Source organism: Lissotriton vulgaris, chromosome 6 (genome assembly GCF_964263255.1).
Source record: "Lissotriton vulgaris chromosome 6, aLisVul1.2, whole genome shotgun sequence".
Lineage (NCBI taxonomy): Eukaryota > Metazoa > Chordata > Amphibia > Caudata > Salamandridae > Lissotriton > Lissotriton vulgaris.
This window is the reverse complement of record NC_141694.1, coordinates 836,311,821-836,327,961: the sequence shown is the minus strand read 5'-3', so window position 1 is coordinate 836,327,961 and position 16,141 is coordinate 836,311,821. Positions and strand designations below refer to the sequence as shown.

Genomic DNA, 16,141 nt, shown 5'->3' with positions numbered 1-16,141 from the left:
GTCCATTTGACACAACTGGTGCTATCCCTGGACATATCCCCTCTCCAGTTCTCCCTCACTGTGTGGACCTGGGACCATAATTGTTTGGTAGTTGCTCCTTGGGCCCCCTGATTCTCTATTGGCACTGCATCTGGCCTCCTGAACTTATTGCAGGATACTGCCCTGGTGCCTGGTATGTGGTTGATATCAAGTAAAAGTGTCTACAAGGGAATTTTAAAATGTAATAAGTTTTAAGTAGTTTTCAAAAATGCAATTATTTTAAGCCCTATTCAGTGGTGTATAACTCAATTTAAAAATTAATTATTTGTTTGTAAGGCAAATCTATTACAAAACACGTGCACAATACAAATGAACAATACAAAACAGGTGTATACTTTACAAATTACAGATTTATGTAAAAAAGAACCATGTTGTTTAAAAGGGTACAAAATCCAATTCATATGTAGACAAAAGCGACTGAGATATACATTTTTCGGTATAGCTTATTTGTCTCATGAACACTTTTGCCGTAACCCATTTCAGACATTAAAAAACAGGCAAATCATCATTGATCATACAATGAACAATTCCTGGGTTGATGTTAACAGTGAAAATGGGTTACATTTTCGGTGCGTCGGTCTTTGCTGTGAAAACATCTTTAAAGCCATCTTTAGGAAAAATTATTCTTGTTTGGACTGAAGACCTTTGAGAACTTGGAATTTAATTATATGGTCAAGAGCATGAAGCAATTCAATGCAGGAAAGGGGAATTGATTGTACTCCAACAATCAAATGGAACATTATGGCATCTGTCTTATTTCAAGCGCACACTTCACGACTATAAGCGTCTGTTATTTGTAGATCTGCAGCTCCTATATTATTCAGGAGTTGCCGTGGTCTGCCTGGCTGCCGACGCTCAAAAAGTCTGGGGGGGGGGGGGGGGTTGAGAGGGGTATGGAGTTGAGGCAGACCAGGGGTGTATCAGCTCTATTATCTTGCAGGCTGGGAATTTCCAACATCAACTTAGGGCACCCCCCACATTTGGACTCAGCCCCACTATTTACCATTTGGACTCATGCTCAGGGGACTCTCCAACCCCCCATGTTCTGGTCAGACCCATTCTGCCTAACTGATAGGTACAAATGCAACACAAAAGGTTGATGGATGGAATTTTAAACATTGTCAAACCTTCCCCCAGTCACAGATCTGGGTTTAATCACATATTTTGTTCGCCACGCCATTCCCGTTTGGACCCCACTTCATGAAATTCAGCCTTGAACCTGTTCTCCATGTGAACAGTCCCACCCAAATGTCCAGGCCAGGTCCTCCCTGGACCGGAAAACAAGCATACTTGGACCAGGTTCGGGTCATCATCCCTCATCAGTCAGGCTAGCTTGAAACCATTGAAGTAGCGAACAAGGGCATGAGGCAAAGGGTCAAGACTGATAAGCATATGGCTGGGTCTAAACTGGGGTGGCATGGTGAACAAAAGAATGATGAATTTAACCCAGATCTCTTGACTGGGGGGTTGAAGGTTTGATTTGCTCTGCATTCCATCCATCAACTGTGTGTCTTTATCCGATAAGTACCCCTGCTACTTTGGGTACTGTTTCCTCACATTGGCATATTCACTGCCCCATTGTGCTCTTCCAGTCCGGACACCTATTCTTTGAAAACAACTTGCCAAGCAGCCACCATCGCCATAGCGTAATACTGCCCCCCCGGCCGTAACTATTGCAACACACCACTTACCACATTGGGCCGCCCGGATTCCAAGCAGCAAAGGCTAAACTTTAACCAGGCCAAAGCTACTAGGGTTCATGGTTACCACTCCGATGAGGACTAAGCAACAGAGCATGACACAGACACGGCTGCCACCAACAGCCTGCCCACCATTATGGCAGAGCTCAAGGCTGGTTTCCCGCAATGGATGCAGGTTTTGATACCCTTGCGGGCCACATAGATAAAATGGGAGAGCGGTTGGATTGTCAGGAGACAAGAATAGACGGTGCGGAGGAGAGGATATCGGGATTGGAGGCCATGCAGAAGAGACTGTATAAGATGGAACTCATCCTCAAACAAGTAGCAATCAAGAAGGAAGACCTCAAATATAGGTCCCGAAGAAATAACATTTACATTTCTGGAATAGCAGAAACCATAAACATGGGGTGATCCAATGTATTCGTGAAACAGCTTCTTGTCAATCTTGTCAAACTGCTCCAGTTTCTCTTCCACCTTCTCTGTAGCGCCTGCCCATTGGTATCTAGCCCCCCCGGCACCCTGAGAGTGCTCTGCCCGCTAGCTCATAGCACGTTTCTCAACTACAAAGACAGGGATAGTGCCCTACGCATGGCCCAGGAAAGGTGCACACTCCACTTCCAGGACGCTAATATCTTGCTCTACCCAGACTTCACACCCAAGGTGCAAGAAGCCCACAGAAATTTCAATGATGTCAAGAGCACTCTATGAAAACTATGCCTTCCACAGGCAATGCTCTACCTGACCCGTATTCATGTAGAACACAGTGGGAGATTTCAAATCTTTGATATGCTGACAGATGTAACTACCTCTTTTAAAAAAAATTTTTTTTTATACCTATTTGCCTTTTCACTGCCCATTACTAAACGAAACCACCCTAGGCTTTTTACCTCATTTACTGGCATTGCAGGAAAAAGGCATACGCAACGCTATTTAGAGCTGAGACTCTCCTCCGGGCATAGCCTTCCGTGTGTATGGGACGGAGAGTCTTCCTCCAGAGCGTGTCCACCCTTACCGCAAGTCTTCACAATGCCTAAGAAGACTTCAACTAGCCAAGGTAGGCGAAGGCTTAATCATTGGATTTGTATTTTATCAAATGCAAAAGACCCTTACCCTCACCAAAAATGGAGTTCAAAATGTATATCTCTTTTTTATCTGATCCGAAATATCCAAATTTGCAATGAATCTCATAGCTCGTAACCAGTCCAGTTCTATTGGGGGGACCGGTGAAACCCACAATTTACAGATCTCTCTTCGTGCCAGAAGTATGGCGTAAAAAATAAGCTTAGCATTATCATCTGTACCCTTACCTTGCAGGTCAAGTCTTCCAGATATAATTAGCTCAAGGCTTACCTTGATCTGCAGGCCTAGGGCCTTTGATAAACAGCTACTCAAGGCCTCCCAGAACTCTTTGATCTTCGGACATAGTAGGAACATGTGCAGGTCATCTTCATTGGGGCTCTTGCACTTGGGACACGCCACCACACCGCCAGAGCTAAATTTGGAAAGTCTTCGAGGGGACCAGTACGCCCTGTGAATCGTAAAGAAATGGTTCTGCCTTAAATTTGTAGGTTTTACTATTTTATAGAGCATAGACATTTTAACTTGCCATTGGTCTTCTGTTGCGATCTCCGACAAGCAATCTCCCCACAGGGCCTCGGGCAATTTGAAGGGGCCGTCCTCCATCTCTAGCATCAGCCGATACCACAATGAGACTTCTTTTTTAAATACACAGTTTGAAAAAAGCTTCTCCTCCAGCTCATTGTAATTTCCAATTTAGGGCTGGGAACCACTCCCGCTCGGTTAGACTGACTAATAGCACCGTAGCGCTTGGGTGTGTTTCTGAATTTACTGCTGCAAGGGTTTTTAAACCTGAATCATTTTTAACTTTGTGTATGCTTAAAAATAATTGTTGTTACCCTGCCAGTTCACGCGCTGACTCCCCGGTCCACCGCAGCAAATTCATGCTGTTTGTGTGGAGGGAGGTAAAGCGCCAGTTACTTCCTGGTTGTCCCTCGGCGGGCGGCCATCTTTAGAGGGTGACGGTCTAGTCTCCCCTCTCCTCCTAACCTATATATCCCTGGCTTGCTCGCGCAGCGGTAGCGCTATAGAAGCGCCGAAGAGGCGCCAAAGAGAAGCAATCTGCGCCAGTCCGCGTCCAGACGCTTCCAGCTTCCTGCACCTCACTCGGCCTGTCACCATGGTAGGAAATCACCTCTGTTATAGTTCTTCTTCCCTGCATTCGCTACGTCCCCCCGCCAACTCTTCGTGCCTCCACTCGATCCTCCCATCCAATACTAGGTTTCATTGTACTTCATGTGACTGGAGTTTATCTCCCTCACACACCGACAAACCTCAACCCTCACATAAATGGAGAATGTTTCTCCTTAACTGTCGGTCTCTACCAAAACACCACACAGAGCTTTCCATGTTGATTGAAGAGCTCAATCCTGAGGCTCTCTTCTTGACAGAAACATGGCTTCAGCTGGAAAGCGATCCATCTACTGTGTGGGCGACCCCTCAAGGCTATACCATGAAACGCCTCGACCGCCAGACTGGCAGAGGTGGCGGACTTGCCATCATTTATAGAGACACTTATAAATGCCGCATCACCTCTTCCACTATACCAACGTGTGGGAGCTTACATTTTACCCTAGAGTTCTCTCCTACCACTTCATTCTCCGGCATGTTGGCCTTTCGCCCTCCTGGCGCCCTTAGCAACTTTGTTTCTAACTTGACAGATATTGTCGCTAGCGCCCTGTTTTCCTCAGCAAATTTTACTTTACTGGGTGATCTCAATCTGCACCTGGACGACCTGTGTGACACTTCAGCCAACAACCTCAGGTCCAACCTTCAGGCTATTGATCTTTGCCAAAAGGGTTTTCTTGCGACCCACAATAAGGGCCACCTTTTAGATCATATCTACAGCAACTTAGATAATCTAAAAGTTGAGACCCCCATTCCACTTCCGTGGACGGACCATTTCTTAATACCTTTCACTTGGTCCATAAGTTCCCCCTCTATTTCTCATAATCCAAATAAGCACCGGGGAAGGAGGACCACGACCAACTTCGATAACTGGATCTCCAGTACCCTCGATCAAGTTCTCCCTTCTACCTCCCTAAAATCAATAACAAGATCTAGGGTTGCCCCGTGGTACACACCCGCCCTTAAAACTATGAAGCAAACATGCCGCAAACTTGAGAGAGCTTGGAGGCAGGACCATTCTCAACAGAGGAATGCCGATTATAGAGCCGCCATAAAACTCTATAAAAAGGAAATCTATGCCACACAATCTTGCTTCTACGATGTGAAAATTAATATGGCTGCTAATGCGCCCAAGGAAATTTTTAAAATAGCTAAATCTTTAATCTCCCCACCCCCTGAGTGTCCATCATCAGACGGCGCACAAACCCGGTGCAACAATCTTGCTACTTTTTTCTCCCAGAAAATCTAGGCTATATATTCTTCATTTACCACAGGTGATGACAACATAGAACCCACCTCCCCTCTTGTTTCTGATCCCCCCACCACATGTATGCTCGAAAAATTCCCTCTTCTTGACCCCTCCTCATTAGATAGGTTGATCCCTAAGATCACCTCGGGATCCCCTAATGACCAGGCACCCCCCCAGACCCTCATTAAGGTCATAGACGTTATTTGTCCGGTCATCTTAGATGTCCTTAATGCCTCCATTGCTTCCAAAACCGTTCCGCCTCCATGGAAGTGCGCGATGGTTAAAGCTTTGTTGAAAAAGCCGACCTTGGACCAGAACAACTTGGCCAACTATCGCCCCATCTCCTTACTTCCATGGATGAGTAAGCTACTTGAGAGGCATGTTAATAATCAATCAATCAATCAAAGACATTTATAGAGCGCACTACTTACCCGTAGGGTCTCAAGGCGCTAAGGGGGGGGGGGGTGCCGTTACTGCTCGAACAACCAGGTCTTGAGCTTCTTCCTGAAGGAGAGGTGGTCTTGGGTCAGGCGCAGGTCGGGAGGGAGGGAGTTCCAGGTCTTGGCGGCAAGGTAGGAGAAGGACCTTCCTCCTGTTGTCGCTCTACGGATGCGTGGGACGGCGGCGAGGGCGTGGCTGGCTGATCGGAGGTGGCGTTTGGGAGCGTAGAAGTTGATTCGGTTGTTGAGGTAGCTCGGGCCTTAATCGTGAAGGGCTTTGTGTGCGTGGGTGAGGAGACGGAAGGTGATTCTTTTGTTGACGGGGAGCCAATGCAGGTCTCTCAGGTGTCCGGAGATGTGGCTGTTACGTGGGATGTCGAGGATGAGTCTGGCTGAGGCGTTCTGGATCCGCTGAAGTCTCTTCTGGAGCTTGGCGGTGGTTCCGGCGTAGAGGGCGTTGCCGTAGTCCAGTCGGCTGGTGACGAGGGCCTGGGTGACGGTCTTCCTGGTCTCCGTGGGGATCCACCAGAAGATCTTCCGTAGCATGCGCAGGATGTTGAAGCACGCCGAGGAGACGGCGTTGACTTGCTTGGTCATGGAGAGGGAGGAGTCCAGGATGAAGCCCAGGTTGCGTGCGTGGTTAGTCGGTTTGGGTGCGGTGCCCAGGGCGGGGGGCCACCAGGAGTCGTCCCAGGCGGTGGGCGTGGAGCCCAGGATGAGGACCTCCGTCTTGTCTGAGTTCAGTTTCAGGCGGCTGGTCGTCATCCACTCGGCTACCTCCTTCATCCCTTCGTGCAGGTTGGCTCTGGCGCCGGCGGGGTCGTTGGTCAGGGAGAGGATCAGCTGGGTGTCGTTGGCGTAGGAGATTATGTTGAGGTTGTGTTGGCGTGCGATGGCCGCGAGGGGGCTCATGTAGACGTTGAAGAGGGTAGGGCTCAACGAGGATCCTTGAGGGACGCCGCAGATGACTTCGGTGGCTTCTGACTTGTACGGTGGTAGGCGGACTCTCTGTGTTCTTCCGTCGAGGAAGGAGACGATCCATTCCAGCGCCTTCTCCTGGATTCCGACGTTGCTGAGGCGTTGCACTAGGGTGCGGTGGCAGACAGTGTCGAAGGCCGCGGAGAGGTCTAGGAGGATGAGGGCCGCTGTTTCTCTGTTGTCCATCATGGCTCGAATGTCGTCGGTGGCGGCGATGAGGGCGGTCTCGGTGCTGTGGTTGGCTCGGAAGCCGGACTGCGAGGGGTCGAGGGATCCGTTCATCTCGAGGAAGGCGGCCAGCTGTTTGTTGACGATCTTCTCGATGACTTTGGCTGGAAACGGGAGGAGCGAGATTGGGCGGTAATTCTTGAGTTCGGTGAGGTCTGCTGTAGGTTTCTTGAGAAGAGCGCTGAGTTCGGCGTGCTTCCAGCTCTCGGGGAAGGTGGCGGTGTCGAAGGAGGTGTTGATGATGTCCCGCAGGTGGGGTGCGATGACAGCGTCGGCCTTGTTGAATAGTGGACTATTTCGAGTCCAATAGCCTGCTCCGTGCCTCTCAGACAGGGTTCCGCCCTCAGCACGGAACTGAAACCGCTCTTGTGGCGGTGACGGAAGAAGCTAGAGCTGTGCTGGACCAGGGAGGTAAGGCTGCCATCATACTACTTGACCTCAGTGCCGCGTTCGACACGGTCAACCACTCTACACTATTACATCGGTTGAGTGGTCTGGGCGTTTTGGGCACAGCCCTGGAATGGCTTGCCTCCTTTCTGGATAATAGATTCTTCCAGGTGTTTGAGGGCGAGGCGCTCACCCCTAAACATCCTCTCAGTTGTGGGGTACCCCAGGGCTCCTCCCTGAGCCCCACTCTTTTTAACGCCTATATGGAGCCCCTAGAGAGGATAGTCCATCCCTTCGGTGTGCGTATTGTTACCTACGCAGATGACACCAAACTGGTGGTCTCCCTTGACCACTCAGCCGGATCATCTTCCACCTTAGGTCCCTGTCTAGAGGCTGTTGCCAGATGGATGCAATCCTCATACCTCAAACTTAATGGGGAGAAAACAGACATTATGCTGTTGGGCAACCCCTCTCCATCTGCCCTAGCATCAATCTGGCCTCCATCTCTTGGCCCGCCTCCTCCTCCCAAACCCCAGATTAAGAGCCTGGGAATCTGGCTGGACAAAGCGCTTGATTTTTCAGCCCAAGCCACTAAAACCGCCTCCACTTGCATCGGGATGATGAAAATGCTCCATAAGGTGCTTCCCCTGCTCCCATTCCAGGCCAGGAGGATCATGGTCCAGGCCCTGATCCTCTCTCGCCTGGATTATGGGAATGCCCTCTATATGGGAGCCCCAGCTGCAGTGACCCATAGGCTTCAGGTCACACAAAACTGTGCTGCCCGTTTATTGTACAACATCCCCCGCTGGCAGTCAGCTAAGAAAGCTCTGAAAGAGCTTCATTGGCTCCCAGTAGTGGCCAGAGTGCAGTTCAAGGCCATGTGCATTGTGCACAAATCTTTTCACCGTACTGGCCCGGCAATTCTGCACCCTATAGCTACACCCTATGCTCCGTCCAGAGCCTTACGCTCTATTTCTCTGCAACTTGTAACCACCACCAAAATTAACAAAGCCCGTTGGGGCGGTCGTTCCTTTTCCCATACCGCGGCCAGGGTTTGGAACTCCCTTCCCCTCTCCCTTCGAGAAATCAATAATCACTTGTCCTTCAGAAAGGCTTTAAAAACGCACTTGTTTGCAAAGACGTGGTGATCTAGCCTGAGCCCGTCACCAGTATTCAGTCTAAAGCGCTGCAAGGCCTCCGGGTAGTTACGCGCTATATAAATGCAATTTTTATTTCATTTCATTTGGTCCCCCACTTCCATTGACCAACTCTGAATCTGCAGATATTTAAATCTGGAGTAGCTTCGGCCCCATTCTTGTTCACAAAATCCCCAGGAAGCCAACTTCCCATCCGGAAATAGGTCCTTCCATCTCTGGGGACCCAACTCCTTTAACGGTCGAGCCAGGGGAGACCCTGGCGCATCCCAAATCAAAGCGTTCTGGCAGCAGTATGCAATTTTTAATGCCCTCCTGCTTTTAAACCATGTCTCTGGTAAGTCTCCTAAAACCTTTAAAAAATAATTCGGATCAGCAAACCTATATAAGAAACCATGCTCATTAAAGTTTAGCTTTCTGATTGCGCGAAACATTTTCCTAATCACGGAGTTTGTCGGGGTACCCAACAACATTCTACAGTTTTTCAGCAAAAAGGCCCATGAATAGAGTTGCAAGTCCGGGACCGCTAAGCCTCCTTTATCAAGTCTTCTCCTAAGCTTCTTCCAAGACAGACACTCTGTGAACTTGCAAACCATTCTTTCTTGAATATCAAAGGAACTGTTTCAAACAAAAACTTTAACTTTGGCAAAATCATCATTTTCACCAAGTTCGTCCGTCCAAACAAAGTAAGTGCTAGATATGCCCAGCCTCGCAAACTAGCACTTATCTCCTTTTTTAGCTTGATAAAATTAACTTTGGTAAGTTCCCCAATGTCCTGAGTTATCCTGACCCCAAGATATCTCATGTCACTCTTACAGACAATACCCTCAGAATTTGTGTTCCGGACCATGACTTCTGTTTTTTCCTTATTTATAGCATAGCCTGAAACAGCCCGAACTCCTTGGTCAATTCTAAGAGACATTCAATTCTAAGAGACATTCCTTTTTTTTTAAAAATATTTTTATTGACAAAAGATTTTTATCATTGGCACACAGCATACACAAAATGCAAATTATATAAACAGAATTTTTTATACAAAGATTAAATAAACGAAGAATTACTGTCAAAAGATACTGTTTGTCCTTTGTCAAATCTTTTCCTCTTCATGCAATCAACAAAACATATAAAGGTGGAAAAACAAAATATTGTTAACCATGGCTTACATTTAATCTCTCTTTCCAATGATAAACTGGTTCCCATATTTTCATACCCAATCTTCTAGCTCTTTTACCTTTCCTAGCATATATACCCTTTTCAAGGTTAAATGTCCCCAATAATAAAGCAATCCATTGTTGTGTTGTGGGAGGTAAAGGGTCCCGCCAAACTCTAGCAATTAATAACCTATACACCGCCATTGCTAAAAATAAAAATTCAGCATTTTCACCATCAAATCCCCTAACCCCTAACATAATTAAAGTTGATGTTAAAATCACATTTAAACCAAATGTGTGGCACATAAATTCTTCAATTCCCCTCTGTAAAGTATTTAATTGTGGACATAGTGCGAAAATGTGAATGCTATCTCCTGCCGGTGCACTGCAGCGAAAACAGGTAGTCCCTGTGGTCGCACCCCACTGTGCAATACGATCCGGTGTATGGTAGAGTTGATATAAAGTTTTAAAGTGTTGTGATTGGAGAGAGGCAGAATACAAAACAGAACATCCGAAATCCAGCGAGTCCAAGAAACACTGACTCTGTATCCCTAATTTCCCCGCCCATTTATCCCCAAATTTACCGGTATCATCCTTTTTTAATTCTGCTAAGCTGGCATAGAAATAACGAATGGAACATGCTCCACCATGCTCTATAGATTCCATAAGGTTACTTTTCCCAAATCCACCTTCTCCTCCTTTTTTCTTACTAAAAAAACTCCTAATCTGCAAATACTTAAAAAAACTATGTCTTGTTATATTATATTTTGACATCAAGTCTGAGAATTGTAAGATGTTTCCGTCTAATCCCAACAGATCTCCTATCTTTTTAATACCTTTCATATCCCATTCTGCCATTATAGTATCAGAGAAGATTAAAGATGGTAGTGTTTTGTTCCTATATAGTCTAGTATATCTGTTGTATCTCCCCAATCCGCATCTTTTTGCTACCGCTACCCAGGTGTTATATGCAGCCTTAACTGTCTTAAAGCGTGTGCGTTTATAGTAGGAGAAATCAGCACAGTTTAAGAAAGCATTTGCAGTATCTGTACCCATTACAAGAGAATATACCATGGTTGAAAAGGATTTAACATTCAAATCTAATTCAGTTGCACCCATTAAACCTTGGGTGAATTGAAGTATAGCGGCCCAATAATATAGCCTAAAGTCCGGAACCCCCCAGCCTCCACTAGCCCTCGGCAAAGTCATAAACTTATATGCCCTTCTAGTCTTCCCATATGACCATATAAATGTATTTAAAATCGATTCCAGCTTATTAAACCATATTGAATCAAACATAAGAGGGATTGTACGGAAAAAATAAAGGAATTTGGGGAGTATGAGCATTTTAATTACATTCGTAAGGCCAACTAACGTAAGTCTGAGATTATTTATTCTGGCCAGTTCTAAACTTACTTTCCTCATTAAAGGGGAAATATTCCGCTCTACTACGGTATCAAGATTGGGCGAAATCTCAACTCCTAGATAAACTGCTGCTGGGACCACCCGTATATCATTGCATTGGACCCTTGCATTCTTTATAATCTGTGTTTTTGCACTATTTAATTTATATCCAGATAGCATCCCGAATTTACGGGCCTCTAACTCAATCTCACCCACTGCTTTAGATGGATCTGTGGTGATTATAGCAACGTCATCTGCATACGCTAACACTTTAACCTCTAACCCATTTGAATAAAGAGGGGGAATACTAGGGTTAAGTTTCAGATAACGCAGAAACGGGTCCATATACAGTGCAAAAAGGAGAGGAGAGCTAGGGCAGCCCTGTCTAGTGCCTCTTTTTATCTGTACAGCCGCAGTTAGATCTCGATTAACCTTAATTCTAGCTGTTGGTGCCTTATATAGTACCTGAATCGCCCTAATATAGTTATCACCGAAGCCATATGATTTCATTATTTCCCACAAATATTCCCATGCGACCCTGTCAAAAGCCTTCTCGGCGTCAAGGAATAAGGCTGCTACAGGGCCGCCAGCAATTTCCATGGCGTCAAAACAGGTAATCACCGTTCTAACATGTGTTGTAGTGCCCTTCCCGGGGATAAATCCATGTTGAACTGGGGATGCTAATTTATCTATAACAGTAGACAACCTTGTTGCCAATATTTTAGAATACAGTTTCACATCCGCATTCATTAAAGCGATTGGTCTATATGACCCTGGAACTGTAGCTGGCTTGCCTTTCTTCAGGATAACTATAATTTCAGTACCCCCCCATGAGTTTGGGACTGACACTTCCCTCTGTGCTTGTGTAAGGGTATCCAGTAACTCCAATCTTATAATTGAGTAAAATGTTTTATAAAATTCAATCGGGATAAGGTCCGGTCCTGCAGCCTTAGAGGATGGGAGTTCTGATAAGGCTATCGTCACTTCATCTAACGTTATACCAGAGTCTAATTTAATCTGATCTTCCAATTCCAATTCATTTAATTGAATATTTCCCAAATAATCTCTTATTTTATCCCTGCCCACCCCGGCTTCAGAATCGTACAGATCCATGTAATAGTTCCAGAATACATTCCTTATACCTGCAGAGTCTAAGATCACATTACCTGAATTATCTACCATATTTTTAATAACCCCAGCATTAACTTTCTGTCTGGTTCTAACAGCGAGAATATGTCCCACCCTTTCACTATACTCGAACACCTGTTCCTTCTTTGCAAGATAGTTTGCTGCCGTTTTACTAGTAACCCTTTCAGCGATTTCACTCTTTAACATCATCATTTCCAGAATTTTTTGATCCAGTAAGCTCCCACACGTGATTAATCTGCTAAGTTCTGCCTCTGCAGTCAGGAGTGAGTTCATTTGTTGTTCCGTTCTCTCCCTTTCACTCTTCTGTCTAAACGTTGTAAAGCTAATTGTCTCGCCTCTAATTCCTGCTTTAAAGGCATCCCAAATGTTGCCACTACTGGCACTACCCTTATTATTAAGCCAGAACTCGCTTATCCATTTTTCCATGTGCTTACGATAGTTCTCATCTTTTAGCAAAGCTCTCTCAAATGTCCATTTATACACTTTTCTTGTGATACAACTAAAATTCAATGTCAATAACAATGGGTTATGGTCTGACATCAGGCGTGGTAATTTTCTAATCTGTACATTTGAAAGCAAAACATTGGAAATTAGAAAATAATCTAGCCTAACCGTAATGCTATGTGGTGCAGAGAAAAAGGTATCACCATCTAACATCGGGTGTAGATTGGCCCATACATCTGATAGAGCATAGCCCTAGGAACCCTTTTCTTACGCCCAGTATACCCTATGAACCCTTTTCTTACGCCCAGTATACCCATGATTCGTTTGTAACTCAACACTAGCAGGGCGGTTAATATTAAAATCCCCGCAGCAAACAATGGGTTCCGCCCAGGTCGATAGCTCCTGGTCCAGAAATTGGAATATATCTGGCTCATCACACGTTGAACCATACACAGAGACCAGAGTAAATCTGGCTCCTCTAAACACTACTTCAACAATAACCCATCTTCCCCATGTGTCTACTTTACTCCTGATCACCGTGCAATCTCTCCCCCTGCCCAAAATTGCAACCCCACGTGTTTTTGAGGCTTGTTTAGTATATGCCAATACTTCAAAACCCAATTGCTCCAACAAAAAACCCTTACCTCCCTCCACATGAGTCTCCTGTAGGCAGACCAAATCTGGATATAATGACTCACAAAAAGCAGAAACACGTAATCTCTTCTGAAGGTCATTAAGACCGCAAACATTCATTGAAATAATTCGGCAAGCCATTAAAAAACATCAAAAGTCGGTACCATCTTCCCTTTCCAGCTTTCTTTTTCTTTCTTTATTTCTTTGTTCCACCTTTTGCTTAAGAACTGAACTAGTCCAAAACTATAACTCTGTGTATATGCTGTGTGCCATTTTCTCCCCCCATTCTGCCCCCCACCCCCTCCCCTGTCCCGCCCCAAGCTACCCCTCCCCCACCCTCCCCTACAGGCAAATAGGTCACTCATGACCTATGTGTGATCGCCAGGGAAGCAGCAGTCGCCACTCCTCCCCACCGTAATACCAAATATCAGCACAACCAATTTATTTATTTCTCCTTATGCCCCAGCACTTCTGTCATGTAAGTCTTTGCTTTAATCTCAGAGAAAAAAAACTTAACCTAGCCTTTAGTTACTGTTTTCAATTTAGCGGGGTATAACAAATAAGCTTCTGAGCCTAGGGCCTGGATAAGCGGTATCAATTGCCTCAGCCTCCACCTACGCTCTACTGTAGCATGACAGAAGTCAGGCCTTGCAAAAAACGTGACATTATTAAATGTACGTCTAGTCTCAGGTTTAGCCTTGTCCAGTATCAGCTGCCGCAAGAGAAAGTTCCCTACATAGATTAGGATTGCCCTTGGTTTTCCCCCCTGAGCTCCGGCCTGACCCCTCTTGTAGAATGGGAAACGGTGGGCTCTTTGAATTTCATATTCCCACTGCCATGTTGTTAGTTCTGGGAAAGCACCTTTTAACAAATTTACAACAAACAATCTGGGGTCCTCGCCTTCAAGTCCTTCTTCTATTCCTAGCAATCTGATGTTATTACGACGCTGCCTATTCTCAAAGTCCTCCAGCTTCCAGTTTACGCCTTCAGCCACCTTCTGATGTTCTTCTTTATACATTTTTAGCCCTCTCAAGTCATCCTCTACTTTCCCAGTTCTTTCCTCCACATGAGCCACCCTTTCAACCATCTCATCTTGTCTTTGACTTATTTTCCTAAGTTTGTTCTGAACCTTCCTTGATTCGTGCCTTGCCCTCCTACTTTCACCTCTAGCCTCAGATTGCATTAGCTTCAAAGTGTTAAACAATAAATCCAATGTAACCGGGGGTTGTGAAGGCTGTGAAGATCCTTGATCCCCAATCATTGTAGCAGGGCTATCCTGCTCTAGAAAAGAAAAATTAGTTGTAGAGTAGTCCCAGGCCAACTTTTTAGTAGGATCAGTAGTACTACTTGCTGACGAGGGTTTTCTTTTAGATAATCGTTTTTTCTGTGTAATTTTCTGAGCCGGAGAGCTACTGACTGAGTCTATCCCAGTTGACTCATCAGAGCTAATCTCTCCTGAAAGTAATGACTGAGATTGAGAATCTTCTTCAACTGAGTAAAATTTTTCTGCGGAAGCCGCTTCATTAGTGATAGGCAAATCAACAGAGTTAGAGGTAGAGGATTCGCCTCCTGATTTAAATCCCCCGCTTTCCATATTTAAATCCATATCCTCCGCCCATGTTAGCGAATCAGGCCTCTTATTTTCTGTGTCTTCCAGCCCTTCGTTATTCTCATTATTCTCATTATTCTCTAGTTGCACTCTTGAATACAGCTCTGTCTCCAGACCTGAAGCTGAAGCACGTAGCTCGAAACTCCCCTCCTCGTCTGGCAATTGAGCGCTCATGGCTCGGCTATCAATCAAACCCCCCAGGTCTTTACTCACTTTTAATTGCTGTCCCGTGCAGTTAGACTCCAGCAGCCGCTCTGTGCCAGTAGCTGCCTTAACTCTGCTCTCACCCGGAGCAACACCGTGCAGCCCTCCGGTCAGCTTCCCGGCAACATCAGCGACCGCAGGCATTATCTCAGACGGCTTCCCTGCTTCGGACCCTTCAGGTTGCCTAGCAACCCCAGCACCAGCGCCGGCTCCCGCTCCCGCTCCCGCATTGTAGATGCCGTCCTCACCCCCCGTTCCTCCTCCAGCAACCCGGACAGCGTGGACCGAGAGGCCGTCAGCCCTGTACCCCGTCTTGCTGCCACTGGGATTCACAGGTACATTTGCGAAACTCTCTGAGACTGAGGGCTGGTGCAGCAAGCCGGGAGCCCGGAGGGGGCAAAATGGCCGCTGAGGGATGCAGTGAGTAAGTCGCACCCTTCACTTCTCCCTACGACCCGTAATTGATGGCTCAATGGAGGAGCCTGGATTGAAGAACGCTGCCTTCGGATACTCTGTGTCATGTCAGGGAGACATCTACGCTAGAAAGAATACATCTCCCTTCGGTGAGCAGAACTCAGCAAAACGAGCAGTTTGGGTTTTTTGGAAGAAATTAACGGAGACTACCAGGCTGATTTTAAGATCCTGGTTTAGGATGCCGCCTCGGTTGCAGCGGGCCAACGAGGTTAAGGACGGCAAAGACGGCAAAGATGACAAAGACAGCAAGGATTTTAAAGGTGGAAAGCCTCCAGAGAAAGACGCTGCAAGAGGGTAAACAATCAAAGATAAAAGCAGGATTGATACAAAGGCATCGTTGACTGCTGCCGCTCAGAAGAGCGTAACTAACATTAAGAAATCTACTGCCAAAAAAACGGGCTCGGACAACACGGCTCTGGCGAAGGAGTCGGGAAATGCCGGCAAACAAAAAGTAATTCTAAGAGACATTCCATTGACTGATGTAAATTAGGGGTGAAAATAATTATATAGTCAGCGTATAGTCCCATCTTTTTATACCAACCTGATGTAACTACCTCTTGTAAAAAACTGCAGTTGAAACCTTCCTCTTCTAGGCAGATGGCACCAGAACATACCAGTTCAGAAGCCTCTAAGTGGTCGCCTCCATCCAATCATAATGTCTGACCTGAGTGTCATTCTCCTAGTTGTAAGCTG

The 16,141-nt window shown here is 46.1% G+C and overlaps 1 protein-coding gene across 1 annotated transcript in view; it reads right to left on the bottom strand.

Moving 5' to 3' along the window:
* Positions 1 to 16,141, bottom strand: part of LOC147708073 (potassium/sodium hyperpolarization-activated cyclic nucleotide-gated channel 1-like) — a 2,256,393-nt gene that overhangs the window by 955,079 nt on the left and 1,285,173 nt on the right. The window lies entirely within an intron of this gene.